Source organism: Parasteatoda tepidariorum, chromosome 4 (assembly GCF_043381705.1).
Source record: "Parasteatoda tepidariorum isolate YZ-2023 chromosome 4, CAS_Ptep_4.0, whole genome shotgun sequence".
In the NCBI taxonomy this organism is placed as follows: domain Eukaryota; kingdom Metazoa; phylum Arthropoda; class Arachnida; order Araneae; family Theridiidae; genus Parasteatoda; species Parasteatoda tepidariorum.
This window is the reverse complement of record NC_092207.1, coordinates 58,933,838-58,953,968: the sequence shown is the minus strand read 5'-3', so window position 1 is coordinate 58,953,968 and position 20,131 is coordinate 58,933,838. Positions and strand designations below refer to the sequence as shown.

Here is a 20,131-nt window from a genome sequence, read left to right as displayed (position 1 = left end):
TCAAAAACACACGTGAATCAAATGCACATTCAAAAGATTAAAACAATGAATCTTACCAGATGCCAAACATATTTAAATTCTGAATTAAGTAAAACAAATCTAGTTATTTGACTCCTTTTGAAAGAATCAATACAAAAATTATAATAATGGCATTCTTTAAATGCCGATACCGAGACAAAATATATAAATATATAATCTCTTATAATATTAAGAAACATTCTTCAAGAATATGTTAAATCATCTCTTGCAGAATTTTTTTTTTTAAAAAAATATAAATTTTTGAGACATTTTTTTAAAATTTCGGAATCCTGTAGGACTTAGCTATCAGCAATGTGAACCGTCTTCTACAAAGGCACCTAAAGATGGAATCGAGATAGAATTAAGATAGGAATAACAAAGTACCAGCTTTTCTTATGATTTTGTTATAAAATATAACCCCTACGCTAAATTTAACTGTTATCTCTGTTATACAAATAATACATTTAATTCTGCTTATACCTTTCTTTGCAAATATTATTTAGGGATTTCTCAAATTTATTGATGTTGCCCCCAAGTACAAAAGATTGAAGATCCTAATCCAAAACTAACAAACTTTGAATACTTAACTAATAACTTCTTGTCCTATAGCAGACTTTGGATTGCCCATCTTTACCTGAAGTTCATCAGCGAAGAGTCAATAATTTGTCAATTATAGGACAAGCTTTGCACAGAGAAAAAAATTCTGGTAAAATTAAAGTATGGTAATGACGTTTCTGGTATTAAAAAAATCATAATTCCGGTAATACAAACCATTATATACGGAATTTAAACCATTCTTTTGGTAATTTTTGAGTTCATATGATAAAGGTTTACCGGAAGTTCTGATTTTCAAAATTAAAGCTCCTATTACTACACATTTAGTGAAAAATACGAAACTGAAAAGTGAATTTAACCTAATAAATGATTTTTATGCCATGCTCTAAGGTATTAAATCTTACCAATCTTATGAAATTTTATCACATACTATAAAACCATACTTTATTGTTAATTTTACCAAATCACGATTTTTTCATTTTTTATAGAGTCAGAAACACAGTAAATTTTACACCACATTATGGTTGTTTTGACCATATGTTTTTCCTGGGCATAAAATTAAAGTTTTGAATAAGTTAATTTCACAAAACATATCTATTATTTAAAATTATTCATATTAATACATTCAAAATTCGATACAATGAATATTAGCTTTTAACCCTTTGTAAGCTTTGTGATACGTAGCTTCAAACAGAAGTCCCTAAATAATTTATTCATTACATTTTAAGCAATCCATTTAACTAACTGTTACAGAAGTCAATACGCACCCTAGTTATTTATTGTTATCATTTTTAACAAATATAATTAATCGCATTTTAGAGCTAACGTAAAAAGTTCAAGTTTCTTAAATTTATTCTATTAGTGATAATGAAGTCGAATGTAAGAAGTAAAATTGCATCAATGCAGCATAATAACTTTATTTATTACTAAAGTTCGAAGCTATCGTTAGTGGCAGATCTTTGTTTTTACTCACGTCTTAATTTTCCTGCTTGTTATTATTCGCCAAATTGGCATATCATTCATATAAATTCAACAATGCAGTGTGATGAAGTACAGAGAGATTGCGTGACATTTGGCTGAAAAATACACGCCACCTACATGTAATGTGAATAATAAATTGTTGCCTGCCATGACTGCTATTGCACCTTTTAGATTAAACACAACAAAAACCAGACTGTGGCGTAGGGGTTGGCCTGCATTCAGCTCCTTACCGTGATTTGTGACTCAACAAATAGAATAAATTTAATAAAAAAAATAAAATTGAATTAGTAGCCAACATGATTCATATTTATATTTTTAACTACTCAAGTTAGAGTAATTCGAAAACTTTTTGTGTGAGCCTTTATAAAATCACGTGTTGTATTGAACGGGGGGGGCAAGAATTATTGTTTTTCATAATTGGCTTGCACATATGAAAAAACAAATATATTTTTAACAAGAAGCACATGATTCGATGGAAAGAAATGAAATTAATTAAAAACAATGTTTTAAAAAATTATTAGCTTTTTTACTAACTCAATTGAGTAATAATATGAAATTTAGCCAGCATGATGTTTCACTAGTTCTCCAATATTAACCGATGTACGAACTTGGAATATATACCTTTGACAATCCTCTAAGTCAATTAATTTAAAACATGAAATTTAGTTTGCATGATGTTTATACTAATTATCAATTAATAACTTTACACTTAAAATGCAAAATATATGCTTGACAATGTGGAGGAAAGCATACTGGCTTCCTTAAAACTTTCTCAGATGATTCTGAAATTTCTAGGTAAAATATTAAAACTGGCTAGTTTCAATGGAAAAATTATTATAACACATGTGTGTATTAAAATGTAATTATGTAATTTAATTAACAGTAGACGCTTTTGAGACAACAAGCAGCACGTTTTACAACATGTTTTGTGTTGTACTATTTCGGTTATTTTATACCTGTACTAATATCATAAGCTAAGATTCAAATCGAACTTCTGTTTTCTGTTATTGTTTATTATACACCATCTCCATAAAAGCAAAAATCTTAAAAAAGTCCAAAAATAAAATAGGATTCCTTAAAATTTCGAGAATAAGGTTTTAGCATTTAAGAGTATGGAGGGAAGCTGATCTGTCTTGCACCAATGAGTCTCATCTCAGATCTCAAAAACGAGTCTCTATCCCGGTTGAAAGGTAATTGACTTAATGTGTAAACTTAAAAAGTGTTTGCTGTTTCCTAGGAATATTGAGTTAGTGACACACCAACATGATCTATTTCCAAAGTACCATGAATAAGCTGGGGGGATCACGGGTGTATGATCTATTTTTATCGATTTTCTTATTTAATTGAAAAATCTTTTAATAAAGGAGCAATAATACATATTTAAATGTACAAAATATGTGAATATGACCTGGATTGCAAACTCGATGTTTCATTATATTTTATAACTGGAATTAAACACCCGATGCGATTCTGAGCTTACGATTATTAATTTTCAACTGCACGGCCTTGGAATTTTGAATGTAACACAGAAGAAACTGCAGGATCAAGCACTAAGACAAACAAGCTTTCGTGGAGGACTTTTTGATGGAACTAACTCACATTTGCGTTACACGAGAGGAAAACCAAGAAAGCATTCAAGGTTAGCCTAATGGCAAAGAGATTCTAACCCATGATTCGTCTACCACTGAGGATATTTTACGTCAGCACTGTGGTCGGTGCGAGTCGGGATCAGAATTCGTACCAACTAGCCATCGCTGCGATTCAAAGTCACCCAAGTAGGAGGCAAACCCTCTACCCCCTGAGCCACGAAAAATATCCTCAGTGGTAGACGGATCATGGATTAGAGTCCCTTTGCCGTCAGGTTAACCTTGGGAGGTGTCCGCGGTTTTCCTCTCCCTATAAAGCAAATGCTGGTTAGTTCCATCAAAAAGTCCTTCACGAAGACAAATTTCTCCCAATACTTGATCCAGGAGCTTCCTTGTCTTCTGGATTGAGTTCAAAATTACAAAGCTAAGGCGTTGAACATTAGTAGTCATAAAAGCAGAAATTGGGTCGTTTGTTCAACGACGGTTATAAAAAAAAGTATATAAAAAATAAAATTAATGTGGATTTGTCATTACCCAAATCAGAGATCTCTAAAACAATACCTTATTACCAATTACTTATTGGACAAATGACGTCACTTCCAGTATCTTAAAATACATTTCTAAATATACACATACTAGTGGGCTGCGCCCCTGCTCGCTAATGCTCGCCAACCCCCGAAAATTGCTAAGCAATCTTGTATGGTTTGCTTCGCAAACCAAGCTCGCTTCGCTCTTTACTAACTTAGGTACATTGCAAATGCACAAAATTCTCAGAATTCAAAACAATCATTCAAATCCATATAAAAACTTTTTTTTAAAAAAAATTACATCTTTTAAGTAAATACTAAGTCATTAGAATAAATTTGAATTCAAATAAATGACATGTAATTCGTTAAACCTATTAGAAATGTGCTATAGTATAATTCGTGATATAAATCAAAAATCGTCAAATAAATTCGTAATATTTAAATTCGTGAAAAAAGCGCTTTAGACAAAATACTAAAATAGAGATCTATCGACAAAGACTACTCACTTCTGCCTAGCTTAATAGTATGAGATTGCCACAGCTGATGCTCTCTGGTTATTTCAGTTTCCGTTTTCAAAAGTGCTATATGTTGAGCCACCTCAGCAAGATTTGGCATGTGACATTTCTAGCGACAATCATTGGTCGATTCGCCGTGTAAGAGAAATAGTAACGTAAACAAAACAAGGCAAAAGCTGCCACTGGCGGAAAAGAAATACAGCCAAATTTTGGGAGCCACGTAAGAGAATTATATATATATTAGATTAAACATTTATTACTAAAATAAAATAATTTTTCTTTACTTTGTTTCGTTAAAATTTCTTTTTACCATTAGCATACAAAACGTATTTGCAAATATACGCATATTGAACATTTATTGCAAATGTAAAATCAAAGATGTTTTACTTTTTTACATACAAATTGTTTCTAACCATTAGCATGCTGCTTTTAACCATAACCATAACCATTAGTAAGTTGGTTTCGTATAAATTCGCTAACTCTTAGTACGGGATATCAAATTATATTTCCAAGACAGCATCACTGAACAGTTTTTGAGAACATACAGAAACTAAGTAACGTTTTAAAAGTTATAAAATGTATCTAAAACAGAAATGTAATATTTGTATGTGCGTGATTCTGTATAATTTTACTGAAAATCTGCCATTTATAGGGGATAACTCTATCCTGTACTACATTAAAAGAACGTAGTAAAAAGTTAATTAACTTTATTCATAAATCTCAAAACTAGTTTCGAAACAGTTGATTAGCAATTAGAGAAAACGGGGAGTTTGCCAGACTAAAAACAAAAATCCATTCACATCTTTCGAAAAACTAAAAAAAGGGAGACATGAATTCAAGGTGAGAAATTGTTTTTTGAAATCACGACTGCGAACTCTATTGCATGGACACACAGCTGTTGGCGCAATTCGGGTGACTTATTTGTTTCGCTCACCTAAGCCATAAAACTTGAATTAAAATTTCTGACAAAAGAGAGAATAAATTTATTTTTAGTTTTAGTAAAAGCACTTTACGAACAGTGAACAAAGAAAGCGTTATCATAAATCACAGTGGCGACGCCATAAATATTCAAATTTCTAAAATATACTAGAATGGATGTGGCTACACGACCTACCCATCTTCGCACTAAAAGGACATCGCCCATGGCAGTAAAATTCCATTAAGTTTGAAAAATAAATTTTAGTCTTTTGAGGTAAGGTGTAATTTTAACGAGATATAAATTTAGATATGGAAACAATGCAATACGGGATTTTCCCTAATCATGATTCTTAGTATATATTTTTAGAATACTTATAAATAAACTAAGCAAAAAAAGTATGCACATAAGAAGTCTCATATTAATATTCAAGCAAATGAAAAATGCTATATAAATGATCCTAATCACCAGTGAGGAAGGCAACATGTAAAACAAAAAAAACATGATTGCCTGGAGAAACTTGGATAGGTTTCTAAAAATCACTCCTCAACTCTTCTTTGTTTCTTTGGATTGTCAAACCGGTTTTAGTAATTCCTAAACATACGTAAGATAAACAGCGTGAGATTTATATTGGAATAAAAAGAAATTTAAATGACTGTGTAGAGCTTTCACTACTTAAAATATGTAAAACACATCTTCTTAATCATACTAACTATATCGTGTTATTGCTATTTTTAATTTTGAATCAATAAATTAGGCAATGTGAACAAGCATATTTCACAACAGAATAATGCAATTTCGCAATAAAAGTGTAATTAAACTTTAGTAACTATGCAATTTGCAATTAATTTTTTTGTAATTAGGCTATCTGAATAGCGTTATTAAAACTTAGTAATTACGCTATTAACATTGTGTAATTAATGTTACGCAAAAACGTCATCTAAAAAAGTAATGTCGTAATTACTATTGTAACTTTGCAGGAATAATACATTAATAAAAGTGTAATAAGTAATATAAGAGTAATAAAAAAACACGAGTAAGACAGGCATATATAGTAAAATTATATAAAGCGTATCTTAGATAAGCAAAGCATAAGGAGTTTTGTTTTTGTTTAATCTGGATAAAATTTCGTTGCAGAAACTTCATGCAATTTTAAGAACTAATTTTCGTCATTTAAATGTTTAAAACAGAGTTAAATAATAATGTGCGTCATCAAAACTAACTAAATCTTCAAGAAAAATATTACTTTTTTATTATTAACCAATTGATTACTTTTTTATTATTAACCAATTAAGTTGCAATTCACTTCTTGATCTGTAACTTACAGTGTGGAAAATAAATAAACGGACCACTCTGAATAACTTTTAATCTAATGATCGAATCATTACGATCTAGGACTTAATTACAATGGTTCAAAGAGATGACCTCAAATATGCAAATTAATTACTGCAAACGATATTTTAAGTTACGAAATAAGGCACAAAAACGTATTTTCTCTGACTAAACATACCTTTATTACGCCGTTTTCCGACTTTTGATCGCCAAAATACAGGGGCTAGTCACAATGGGAAATGTGATCCCAACATTTTTTTTAAATTTTATATCCGTCGTTGAACAGCCGACCCAATTTTTGGGTTTACGACTACTAATGTTCAACTACGTAGCCTGGTAATTTTGAACCAATCCAGAAGACAAGGAAACTCCTGGATCAGTACCCACAGAGGTATTGATTTGTTATGGGAACATGGAGGACTTTGCGACTCGTCAGATTTACGTGCATCAGTCGCCATCAGTCGTCTTCGGCCGGCGGGGATCGAACCCACGAACTCTTGGACACGGGCCCAGCGTCCTACCGACCAGGCTATCATCCCTATAGTTTGGACAGATCAGCGGTTCAAAATTTGAACCCCTTAATGTTAACTTTACTTTTTGCGTATTTCCCCATATCTGAAGAATTTTTTAAGCGAATTGAAAAAGTTTTGAAAAGTTTATTATTTCATTTAATAATAGTCGTAAAAATGTCAGATTGTAAGGTATACAATTTTTACATCATTTTAAAGAATGCAATTAAATCTTAAAATACAAAATTTAAGTACAATCGATTAACTAGTTCCTGAAAAATCAAATTTAAAAACTCTGGCTTTTATAAAATTCGATTTCTCAGGATTTATTTGACAAAACAAAATACGTAAAATCCGGCTTGTTTTGAAGAAAATTCTAGCTCTGGCATGACTTTAACTAGTCATAAAAATTCAAGTTGTGCATCCTTAACTCTTCCTATTAAGTTCTAACCAATTACTGAATGACAAGTTAACATGCTAGTTTATAAGAGTTAACGCAAGCAATCAATGTTGAAATGTTAATTTGTTAAAAATTTACAAACCACTTAACCTCACATACATATGCTACACAGCAGGTATCTGACACCTGAAATTCAGTTGAATTTAAAAACTGTTGTATAAAGTGTTGATAGCTACAAGGCCGCAACATAAAGGAAGAGCATAAAAGTGTTTTTGTAAGAAAAGCTGCGGGCTATTTTAAAATAGCATTTTCGCAATTTTAAATCCCAAAAACAGTGAGATTATACAGATTTAAGTGCCATCCAGATGAACATAAAAGACATTTAAAGTAGGCTGAGAACTAATTATGCATCATTCGTAGAACATAAACCGGTTTTGAATCATCTCTTCTAAATTGGTTCTTTTTTCTTTCTTTCTTTTTTTATTAAAAAGCACTCTCCGAGTCATTATGGTAATTTCGCCGTTCCATCAAAAAAAATGCATTATCTAACAAATATTATTTTATTATTTAATAAATATTAATGTATAAAAATAAACGTTTATTGTAAATGGTTTTTGAAACTCCATAAAAGTTGCAAACAATAAATCAATTGTTGTGCCTGAGAAATAAATGTAGAACTAGCTTCCACTTTAGTTCAGTTTGAGTTGCATTTTATATTTTTATTTGGGTCATTAGCTATTATTGAAATAATTTTTTGATAAAAATTACATTTTAGTTTTTTAAGTTATTTACTTTTCAATTTATAGATTAAGCAAAATTATTTCTCTAAAACGTAAACGCCAAACTACATGTGTTTTGTTAATCAGCATCAAACTGAAGAATAAAATAAGAATGAATAAAATAAAAATAAATACGCCATTTAATAGTATAATAGGTCGGGATAGCCTGGTTGGCAGGGCGCCGGACTCACGCGAGAACGGGAGTTCGAATCCAGCCGGCCGGAGACCCCTCGTGTATTAAATGGTGACTGGTGCATATTAAATCTTCGGGTCACAAAGTCCTCCATGTTCCCATAACAGATTAATACCTCTGGGGATACTGAATTCGAGATTGATCTTTCTTTGTTTCAGGTCAAAATTACGATCTGTGGATGAATGAATGGATGAATGAATGGATGTATGAATGGGTACACCATATAAACGGGTATGACGTATGGGTATGGCAGAAGTTGAACTCTTGGCCATAGATGGCACCACTGGAAAACAGGAACAATCGCCCCCCCCCCTCTGCCCTAATGGCCGACGACCACAACAACAATAGTATAATAATGAAGAATTGGCATTGTTTTTCGAAAACTTTAACTATTCTAACCATTTTCAAAAATTAATATAGTTATTTATAATATTTTGAAAGATATGTATAAGAATCTAACACTGCGGTTAGATTGGTTAAAAACGTAATCGCATTTTTCTTAATAAATAAACATTTAACAAAAAAAAAAGCACATGGGGTAAATATAACGAAATAAACTTATTTTGAAATTCTTTTTCAATTTGAGTAAGTTTTTATTTGTTAGAAAATATCAATTCAGTAACGCAATAAAATATATATTATTTTTGTAAAATCAATATAATATGATGAATTCAGCTTGGATAAACATGAAACATTATCGTGTTGTAAAACAAATCTGCTTACTTCTGTTTTAAAGGTTTCACATTTTTCAACAATAAAAAAAAATTAAGAAAGCTCTAACTGTTTTTTTATTGATACTTCGTTTTTATTATTTACTATAACAACAGCAGAAGCTACTGCATGATGAACAGATTTATTCGATCATAGATGGAAAACTGAATTCACTTTTGTAAATCACAAACGTTATTTTCGAATCATATACAGAAATCTACAGACCAATTCAAGCAATTTTAACAGAAACGCTAGGAAAGATGTTATGGAATAAACAGGCAATTTTATAAAATAGAATGCCTTAGAGGGGAATCTAAATTTAAAATTTCTTATTATTTCCATATCAAATGAGCAGATTCTTTGGATTTCTTTTTCTTCAATTGCTTCTTTTTACATGTTTTGACTGGGAAATTGATTTTCAAAGCTAAACTCATATGTTTCTGTTTTTAAAGGAGGTAAATCGTAAAGAAGCATTTCGATATTCTCACAAACAAATAAATGTTTATTTTGTGACAATATCTAAGAACTATTAAAATTCGTATATTTATTTACGATACACGCAATTTTCTTTGTTAATATGGCTTGTTCGTGATTATTGTCACAAGTTGCAGTTACATAATCCATGTTTTCTTAAAAACAAACTTGATTAATTAAAATACAACACACAGCTGTGAGCAATATATACTACTCTAAACTTTGTCTCAGACAGGAAAACATGTTGCGCAATATTAAAAATTGGCGTAAAAGCCTGGAAGCTAGATTTAGAGGGAAATTTTGGAATGAAAGGGAAATGGTTGAAAGCGACGTGCGACTCATACCAAACGATATTATCTATCACTCATCAGGCACACCACTCAACTCGAAAACAAAGACCTCACAAATCGTCTGCCTTTTAGTTTAGTGCAAATAACTATATCAGTTGCTCTGGAAAAAAAAGCACTCCTTTCCTTGAGCCTTTTGGCCTGAAATAGTTCCTTGCTTTGAACCACTATAAATCAATGAATGATAGCAAAGTGTTAGATGATGAATTGAATGTGCAAACGCATTGATTCCTTTTATACAGAGTTTAGCACGTTTTCCACATTAGAGATAATTAGTTGAGGTTGTTAACCTTCTATAAGTTGAGAAAGAATGATTTTTTTTTTGGTGATGTAATATTTCATTCAAATTTCATGATGTTCGATTAATTAGTGGTAAATACAAATAACGTATGGAGAATATTCATACGTTTCAGTAACTGTCAAAGTTATATCATGAAATATCGTAGTTATTACATATTTGCCCATGGTCAAGGCCAGCTTAGATTTTGTTTTTGTGTTTGTTTAAGTTGTTTTTATTTGCTTAGATGTAGCTTGTAATCTTTTTCAGAATTAACACAGAGTAATAAAATGTTTTAACTAAGTTATAACGATGATGCGTCTCAATTCTAAAGGACACTACTAAAAGGTAGATTTTGCAAAACTAAGCTAAATTGAAAAAACTTGAGTTTGACCAAATTTTAATTATTACATTAAGCAAAAAATGGGTCATCAACAAGCAATATAATAACTAACTAATGTAAGGATACAATAGTAATAGTCGAAAAATAAAATATCCATAAGAAGCAGAATTATAGCTTGTTACGAAAGCATTGCTATTCAATAATCGTTCTTAAATCAGGGAAAGGTGGGGGAACTAATATTCGAAGGCTTGTTGGAATTAAACTGTTCGACCTGAAAACTGTCAGATTTAATAAAAAATATCTACTGTTTAGTTGTGTATAATACACCACTCCTAAATAATAATAGATGCTTCTGGAAAAAGCTAAATCATCCTCAGTAGTGAGGTAAGACCGGTTGCGTATGTTGCAATATTTAGAAGTAATATAGTTTCAATTAAAAAGGAGCAAACATTTTTAATTTAAATGACTATATGAGAACATTATGCATGTAATTTATAAATTATATAGTTATTCACTGCACGGCAGCTTTTGGGGGCCCTACATAGAAGACGCACATCAAGACACACAGATCGAGCAAGACCCGATCCGAGGGCATAGGTTATTGATACGAAACAAAACAGAGCTAATATTATACTAAATCCTTATTGTTTGTTAGAGTGTGAATATTTAATAAACGCTTAACACTTTCATCGCGGCAATGACGTGCCTTTGTCCCAGCTTCTGCTCTTAGAATTCCCCCGGTGCACTAAAATTGAAATAGAAAGCAAATTCCTTTAAAACTTAATTATTTTACTATTTATTTAACTATTTTTAAGAAAATACAAATCAGTTGCAATCACTAATCATATTTACTAACACAGAAATAGAGCACAGCGAGTATTACTAGAAGTTATGTCGCCCATCGCGTTGAAGGAGTTAATAAGCTAAAAGTATGTATAACTACATACTTTTGAGCATCAATGTTCAGAAATGAACTGTAAATAAATATTTTTCATGCCATTTATTTTTTTAATAAACATTTAGTAGCAATAAAATATTTTTTTACAGCTTAAATAATGCAACATACAAATTCGTAATTATAATGAGAAATAGGCATTGCAAGAGAAAAAACACGTTTTAAATTGCGATTAAAATTCTGAAAGACCCATTGCATGCATTTTAGTAGTGCATTGTTAAGGAAAATGTGCATGTCTCTGAAAATACTACTTTTTATTACAGATTAATTAAAGTATAAAACAATAACACAAAATAATATGTTCGATCATTACAATTTTATCAATTAACTTAAGACATGAATGTAAAGACATAACAGTCCAAAAACATAAGTATAAACTAATTTGATCTTAAAATTATTAAATTTTCAAAGAAAGTAAGTATAGTTACATTTACTAGGGTAAACATTGTTTATCAAGTGCCATCATAAATAATAGCTGGTTTGTCGTTTTTTGTTTTCTTTTTTACACCGAGAAAAAAATACGGTCAAAACTACCAGATTATGGTAAAATTTATCATGCTTCTGGCTCTATGGGAATACCAAAATGCTCAGTATTTTTTACCAATTTCGCTTTAGTAAAGGTTTTGGTAANACTTTCATCGTGGCAATGACGTGCCTTTTTCCCAGCTTCAGTGCTTAGAGTTCCCCCGCAGCACTAAAATTAATAGAAAGCAACTTCCTTTAAAACTTAATTATTTTACTATTTATTTAACTATTTTTAAAAAAATACAAATCTGCTGCAATCACTAAACATAATTACTAACACAGAAATAGAGCACAGCGAGTATTCCTGGAAGTTGTGTCGCCCGTCGCGTTGAAGGAGTTAATAAGCTAAAAGTATGTATAACTACATACTTTTCAGCATCAATGTTCAGAAATGAACTGTAAATAAATATTTATCATGCCATTTATTTTTTTAATAAGCATTTAGTAGCAATAAAATATTTTTTTACAGCTTAAATAATGCAACATACAAATTCGTAATTGTAATGAGAAATGGGCATTGCACGAGAAAAAACACGCTTGAAATTACGATTAAAATTCTGGAAGACCCATTGCATGCATTTTAGTAGCACACTGTTAAGGAAAATGTGCATGTCTCTTAAATACTACTTTTTATTATAGACTAATTAAAGTATAAAACAACAATACAAAATAATATGTTCGATAATTACAATTCTATCTATTAACTTAAGACATAAGTGTAAAGACATAAAAGTCTAAAGACGTAAGTATAAACTAATTTGATCTTAAAATGATTGAAATTTCTATTAACACATTATTTATCAAAAGCTATGTCATAAATAATAATTGGTTTTTCGTTTTTTTGTTTGTTTGTTTTTTTACACTTAAAAAAAAATACGGTCAAAACTACAATAATATGGTCAAATTTATCATGTTTTTGGCTCTATGGGAATACCAAAAGCTTTTACCAATGCGCTTTAATAAAGGTTTTGGTACAATTAATAAAATTAGTATGCCATAAAATTTGGCAAATGTGATAAAATTCGGTAGTTTTATCATGATGCCTTAAAGCATGGGGAAAAAAACATCTTTTCAATTAAATGTATTTTTTAGTTTTGTATTTTTTACTAAATGTGTAGAAAGAATAATTTTGATTATCTTATAATTTATTAATATTTAAGTGTTACAAATTAGGGTTGCAACTAGACACATTTGCTTACTTTTTTAGAAGAATGAATGTGAAATTCAAAATAAAAGCGTTCTGTATTTAAAACATACTATTTAGGTATAATTTTATTGGATTTTAAGTAATTTTTGAACTTTCAGGACGTTGACTACGTTAAAATATTTGTAAATTTTACCAGCACAGAAAACTGAATCATTTATAAAAGAAAGTTGAATATATCATGATAAAATATATTGTAATCTTAATTTACTATATTTCAGATCACATAATACACGTGGAATCAATTTTTTTTATTAAAAAGAGGGGGGAATATTTTTTTCCTCTAATTTTCAATAATAATAAGTACGCAAAAGAATATTAATTATAATTCATTCAAATTTAAGAGTCCAATTTTTCAGATTTCCGAAACGTGGATTTTAATAATATTTATACATTTATGTTCAAATATACATTCAGGCTAAAAATGATACCTGCTGCGTTACTTGTTTATAATAATGTTAGTTGAAAGCATATATTCAGAAAATAATTAACAAATTCACAAATTAACTCCTTAATTCACAAATTTAAAAAATATTATTACATAATTTTTTATTTATGATGATGAGTTTGAATCATAATTGTATTAAAATTCGCATTATTTAATAGATTCCAAAAATTTAATTAGTTATAATTAAGAACGATTTTCTTAATTGTAAAAAATACACGGAGATAAGAACTTTGGAAAAATTACCGAACTGTATGGTTAAAACATTTCTCGTAAAAAAAATGTAATTCTGGTTAATAAAACCAATATATGTGGCATTTAAACCATTCCTTTGAACTTAATTCGTTGACTTAAATAAAGTTGACATAATTCGTAAAAAAATAATAAAATCATTTTAATAAACAATTTATTTTGATAAAAACAAACCGTCTGAACAATTCTAAGTAAGAAAATTAAGAACATTACAGGCATAGCTTCATTTTTTGTCGATATAGTTATATTTATAAAAATTATTTCAACCATAAGATTATTAGAAGAAAAATTTTTTAATTTTTTTTGCGCATGGGCAGTAAAGAGAACTATTGTAAATGCTCATATCTAGCGCATTTTTTAAACGACTATTTTTCAAATTTAAAAACAATAATTTTGTAATTATTTTTCAATTGCTCAACACATTTTGCTTAATTGTATTGAATATTTTTAAAGTTATAGCAGAAAACGTAAGATAAAAAAAATTAAGTTTTTATAAAAATGTCCATATCTCTATAAATATTCAAGCTAGGTTTATGAAATTTTATGCACTTAATCAAAATAACAACGAAATTAATCGGCATAAGTTGCAAGAGTAGTGCTTGATTTTCTGGCATAGAGTATTTGAAAATACTTGTTTTATTTAGTAATTTATTGTCGATCCCTGAAACCTCTCAAAATTTTAAACCTTATTGCTAAGCATAAGAAATCGCATGAAATAATTACATCTGAAGTAATAAAATAATCCTCTTTTAAGTATTTCTTGAGAAATTCAAAAAAATTTCAAAAGCTGAAAGTGTCTCCTATAGTAGAGTAGTGTATGTACATTTGTGTCATAAAATTTCTAAAATACAAATGAAAATTATTAAAATTTAGATAAATTTTGCATTCCATATAATGGTAAGGATTTTTCAGTAAATGATTTAGTTAAAAAAAATATATAACTGTTAAATTTGAAAATAGTATATTTGTCCCAAAGTTTTTCTGAATTCGAATATGAATTTAACTCTATAAATCTAAGTGACCTCAGTACATGTTTCAGAACATCTATAAGTTTAAAAGATTCATAACGAAATTAAATTTTTATTTTTAATATACATACTTAAAAGTATATTTATTCAAAATATACTTTGAATAAATATATGTTTTAAAATATTTTTTATAAATGCACACGTTTATTAAAATTATTCAATCATAAATAAAACATTATTAATAAAAATATTATTCAAAACAAAAAGAAATTAAAGAGAGGTTCTTTAAAATGTGCGTTAAAGAAATGCTTTTAATTGAAAAAGTTATTATTTTAGCATAAATTATATTTTCCAGGAAAATAATCTGTGCAAAAGTTTATGTTATTGTTCTTCTTGAAATTAAATTTGCATTCTAACATTGAAATCAAACTAAATTGGTTTTTCTATCACTTAGGCAAAATTTTTCAGTTAAAAATAGAAGTTAAATATTTAAAACAATTGATCTACCAAATGTTTATACTTAAGAGTATTTTTTTTGTGTGTATTTAATTTCGGTAAAAAAAAACTCTATCATAAACTTCCAAATACTAAAACATAACATAATAATAAGTGTGAAAAATAATAATATTAATGCATAAATAAATTAAGAGAACACTTACAAGTTTAGGATCTCACATTTTCTTATCCGTAAAGCCAAATATTTCCATAATTAGGTGATTTCAAAACAGAAACTAATTGAAACACATTGCAAAAAGATACGCTTTAGAGAAACAGTTTGTGACAGTGAGCACCAGATTTCAAACTTGAAAGTTTTTCTCCGTTCAATTCCTAAAGATCTTAGTTACCTGTTGAATCTGTGAAGTTATTCAAGATAGCCAATGGACAGGTAGAAACTTCCCGTCATGCGCCACAAAAACTTAGGGCGCATGCGTCGTTTCTTTTGCCGACACTTTAAAATAGTAGAAGATGCCATATACGGATCTTGGCCCCATTTTTTACTTTTTTATAAATCGAAGAGAAAAAGATGATAGTTTTATTCCGCTTTTATTTATTTATTGAATTAGAAATAAGCTGAGAATTTCTCCGCGGTAATGGCACACTAACCTTCAAACTCGACTTCGTGAAAATGTAATTTCATTTCATTTTTTTCCCCTTTCCCTTTTGTTCTTCTCTAGTTTCAGATCAGCGCAGACGATTTTCTAAGTAGTGTCAAACGATTAAAAATGTGTGTCACCGAAAGAATTATTGTCTGTGTACCGTAACATTAAATGCTAAACAAATAATATAATTTTAACTTTTCGCATTTTCAGAAATATCTGTGTTAAAACTAGCTTTAAAATCAACATAATTAACACATTATTACCTTATGATAATTTTATTCCAAAATGAAAATCAAAGTTGAAAATTAAAAAAAAAGAAATTTGAAAATGAACCTGTAACGAAATTATAAGTTCGAAAACATCTTATTAGTTTTATTAGCTATTTAGTTTTTAAAACTATTTCACATTGAAATGAAATTTTAGTTCGTACAGTAAACGTTTTGAATGAATCACAAACAATAAAATGTTCTAGAAAATTCTCAACGGATAAGTCATGCCCGCGAAGTTTTATTTTTATTTAACACTGTCATTCTAAATACAGAAAAAAAGGGGGGAACTACGTAGGTTAGACGGAAAATCGATGTTTTTTTTTTCGTAAAATACTACTCAATTGAATACTTTATATACTTTACTCAATTTATTCAAATTATTTAAATACTTTACTCAATTGAAAATATCTATTTTAGATTTTCTATAATTTTAGAGATATAAATTTCTTAATATAAATAATATCAATAACGATGAAACATCATAGACATTTCTATAAAAGCAAAGAGTCGAAATTGTTTTAAATATTGAAACAAAAAAATATTAAAATTAATTGAAACTGAAATATTTATTTGCATCATTGTAAACTATCCAAGTTTGCAAAATCAGTTCGAGCTGTAAAGGTATGAAATGGATTCAAAAAAATAATATTCTAATGACTGAAATTTTAATTAGTTAACATAAAAAAGTTGAATAAATAATATGCAAACATATACATTTTACACTGTAATTCGGAATCTCAAAATTTTAATTTACTTTATCTTGGTTTTATAATTAATTTTTTTTCTCTATATTCAATATTCTTTTGGTTGTAAAAGTTTGCCTACTTAATTAATACCTTTTATAAATTAAATAAATTTAGTTTCTTATTACAAGGTGCAAAATCAAACGCGTAGAATTATTTTTTTTTTTTTGCTGAAGTCTTAAAATAATATAAAATCTAATTTAATGGAACAAATACTTCGGTAACTATAAATAATTATTCGGCAATTTTTGATTCAAATGCATTTTTTCTTTATTATAATCACATTATATAAAAAAAGCAAAATTTTAATTTGTCTATATAATATAAAAGTTTCCAATTAGCTGTTTAAATATCACTTGACCAAATGCATCACTTGTCATAGTTTCTGAAAGTTAAGAAAGTAAAATTTTAGAGTAAAACAAATAAGTTTTCAACAGTCTTTGAAAGGAAAAAATTCTATATGAGAAACCAAAAATCGAATAAAACTACTTAAATCACAGACATTGTATTTATTTAAAAATAACACTTTGTTAACAACTTCATTTTTAAGCATGGATTCTAGATTTCATTTTTTAAACTCACAAGAATATCAATTAATATGATACAGGCATTTTTTTTTTAAATTTTAAACAGCATTTTGGTTAGCGTGGTAATGATGATGTTAGTACGTTTAAATTTATAAAANGGTTTTTTTTCTAAGTTAATGAAAATAAAAGATAAACTTTAATTTTCTTGTACCTTTAATGATGTTCCTCATCAAAAGTATGTTAAAAATACGAAAAACAACTTCTAACCAGTGAGGGAACAGGGCATGTTCCTTTTACTGGGCATAGATTTCCCAGTGAATGAACGGTATGTGTTAATATGTCGACACTTTAATTTTCAATTCATGAAAAAAGTTAACATTTTCCAAGTATTTATATGTTGCAATTTCAAGAATAGGCTTGTTTTTAAATATTTGTATGGCTTATAAATTCATAAAGAGCATTAAAAAATAACCAAAATTGAGTGTTCCTTTACTGGGTGTTCATTCACTGGTAAGAGCTGTTCCTTCACTTGGTCTTCTTACTACTTGTTATTTGAACCTCCAAAACTTTAAAACAATATTATGCAAGTTTTCTACAATTTTTTTACATAATTTGCAATTAGTAACAAATATGTTGACACTGACATTTAACTAAAATTACGAATTTTGAAACTAATATGATTTTTTAAATGGCAAGTGAAGCTTAAGTGTTCCTTCACTGATTAGTTTACCCTACAGACATTTTTTTTTAAATTTTAAACAGCATTTTGGTTAGCGTGGTAATGATGATGCTAGTACGTTTAAATTTATAAAATACATTGAAACACGAAAATACTTTTTTTAAAAATATTGTTATAACAATTTCCTTAACCTTTAAAGTCTTAGACAGTGATTTATAATAAGCACAATTTATTGAAGAATTGCTGCGCTGCTTTATTTAAAGAACTGCAGTTTTGAGGAGTTATTGTTCCGCACTAAGTATATCATTATGTTAATAGTTTTTCAAAGATTTCCTCGAATTACAATTAACTTTTTTTTAATATTTTATTCTACTCAATTTTAAAATAGCATTATGTATTTAATTTTATATATTACGTGACTATATAAATATGCTGATTATGTTTGCAGCCTTATAGCTAGAAAATTACTTGATCAAAAAAGCAAACTAGCTTTATAGTTATGTTCTTTTTTTTTGTAATTTTATTATTGGTTTCAGAATGAATGAAGGTTTAAATTCATAAAATTTTTTTCATACGAAAATTATGCTTCCATAAATAAAGCAATAGTATTTTTCCATTTCATTGTTCTCCCCTCCTTCATGCATGAAAATGTTACCTGGTAGTTTTTTTAATTAATAAAATTATTCATTGTAATTAATAAATTAATTAATAAAATTATTTAATTAATGAAATTATTTAATTAATAAAATTTTTAATTAATAACATTTTTTAATTAATAAAATTATTGAATTAATAAAATTATTCATTGTTTAAATTTGTTATTTAAAAATGTTGATTTTTTTTAGTATCAACACTACACGGGGATGCTAAATATTAAAAAAGCAATAATGAATTCTTTTATTTTTGAAAGTTGTGTGATGAACTCCTAAAATACCTATTGGCTTTGCGAAGCGGTCGAAAAAGATATGCTCTTTTCTTAACTCACTTGTCGTTCAACAAAAAAACGATGGGCACAGTAAACCTTTTTTAGTTACAGATCGAAAGAAAAATTAACAGGATGATTGATATAATAGAATTAAAAGATAATTATATTGAATGAACTAGATGGCTAATGTTACGTGGATGGATCATCAGCTTGTCTAAGGGTTATACTTCCGAAAAAGAGGAAATTCTCCTTATGGAGGCAACTATTTCTTGCTTATTCTATGGTTTTATGGCTTTAAGACAGTTGAAAACGTATTGTTTGCGCATTTTATACGGTTTTGTGCAAACAAATCCATGAGGGCCAAAACATTATGCGAGCGAACTGAAATGCAACAACGCAGTTAAAATTTAAACTGCAGAAAAATCTTTTTTTTTTTTAACATAACTCAACTTTTTTTTTCAAAATTTTTCGAAATTGTTCAAAATTGTTTCAATTTGTTCAAAAGTTATTAGAATTTTAAATGCTTTTTTTTCCCCTGAAATTTTTTCTCTGGTTTTTTTTTCATGATTTTTTGCTCATTGTTGAAGAAAAACTTATTGTTCTTTTCTTCGATACCTTTATTTTATAAGTTCGCGCTTAAGTTGATGTCAAAAGTAAAAACAAAAAGAGAGAGACGGATTAGACGCTACTAGTAAGAAATATTGACATTTATAAAAGAAAACTTTTAAAAAAAAAAGTATTAGAAGAGAGATAAAAAAAAAACTGTTAGGCTCGTTAACGAGCAAAATTATTTCTCATTTATTTCTTCTTATTGAGTCCCACATATTAACTTTTAATTTTATATATATTAATAATTAATTTTAATTATTAGTAATTAATTTTTAATTGGTTATTTTTTTTCCAGTGCAGATGACTATTTTTCAAATTCAATATAATCGTTCATTTTGTTATGAATGATAATAATATTTACAAAATGTTCTTTTGAAAAACTGCATTAGTTATATATTTTATTAACAAAATCCGAACAGGGGGTGAAGCCTTCTAGTATCACGAAAAAATGCTGGTTATCTCTTTTC

At 28.4% G+C, this 20,131-nt stretch overlaps 1 protein-coding gene across 1 annotated transcript in view; it reads right to left on the bottom strand.

The window, feature by feature from the left end:
* LOC107441334 (uncharacterized) overlaps positions 1–15,689 on the bottom strand; it is a 47,354-nt gene extending 31,665 nt beyond the window's left edge. Inside the window, exon 1 of the mRNA XM_021146121.3 lies at positions 15,472–15,689. The gene's annotated coding sequence lies outside the window, so the exon portion shown is untranslated. The remainder of the gene's footprint in view (positions 1–15,471) is intronic.
* Between the last annotated feature and the right edge of the window lie 4,442 nt (positions 15,690–20,131).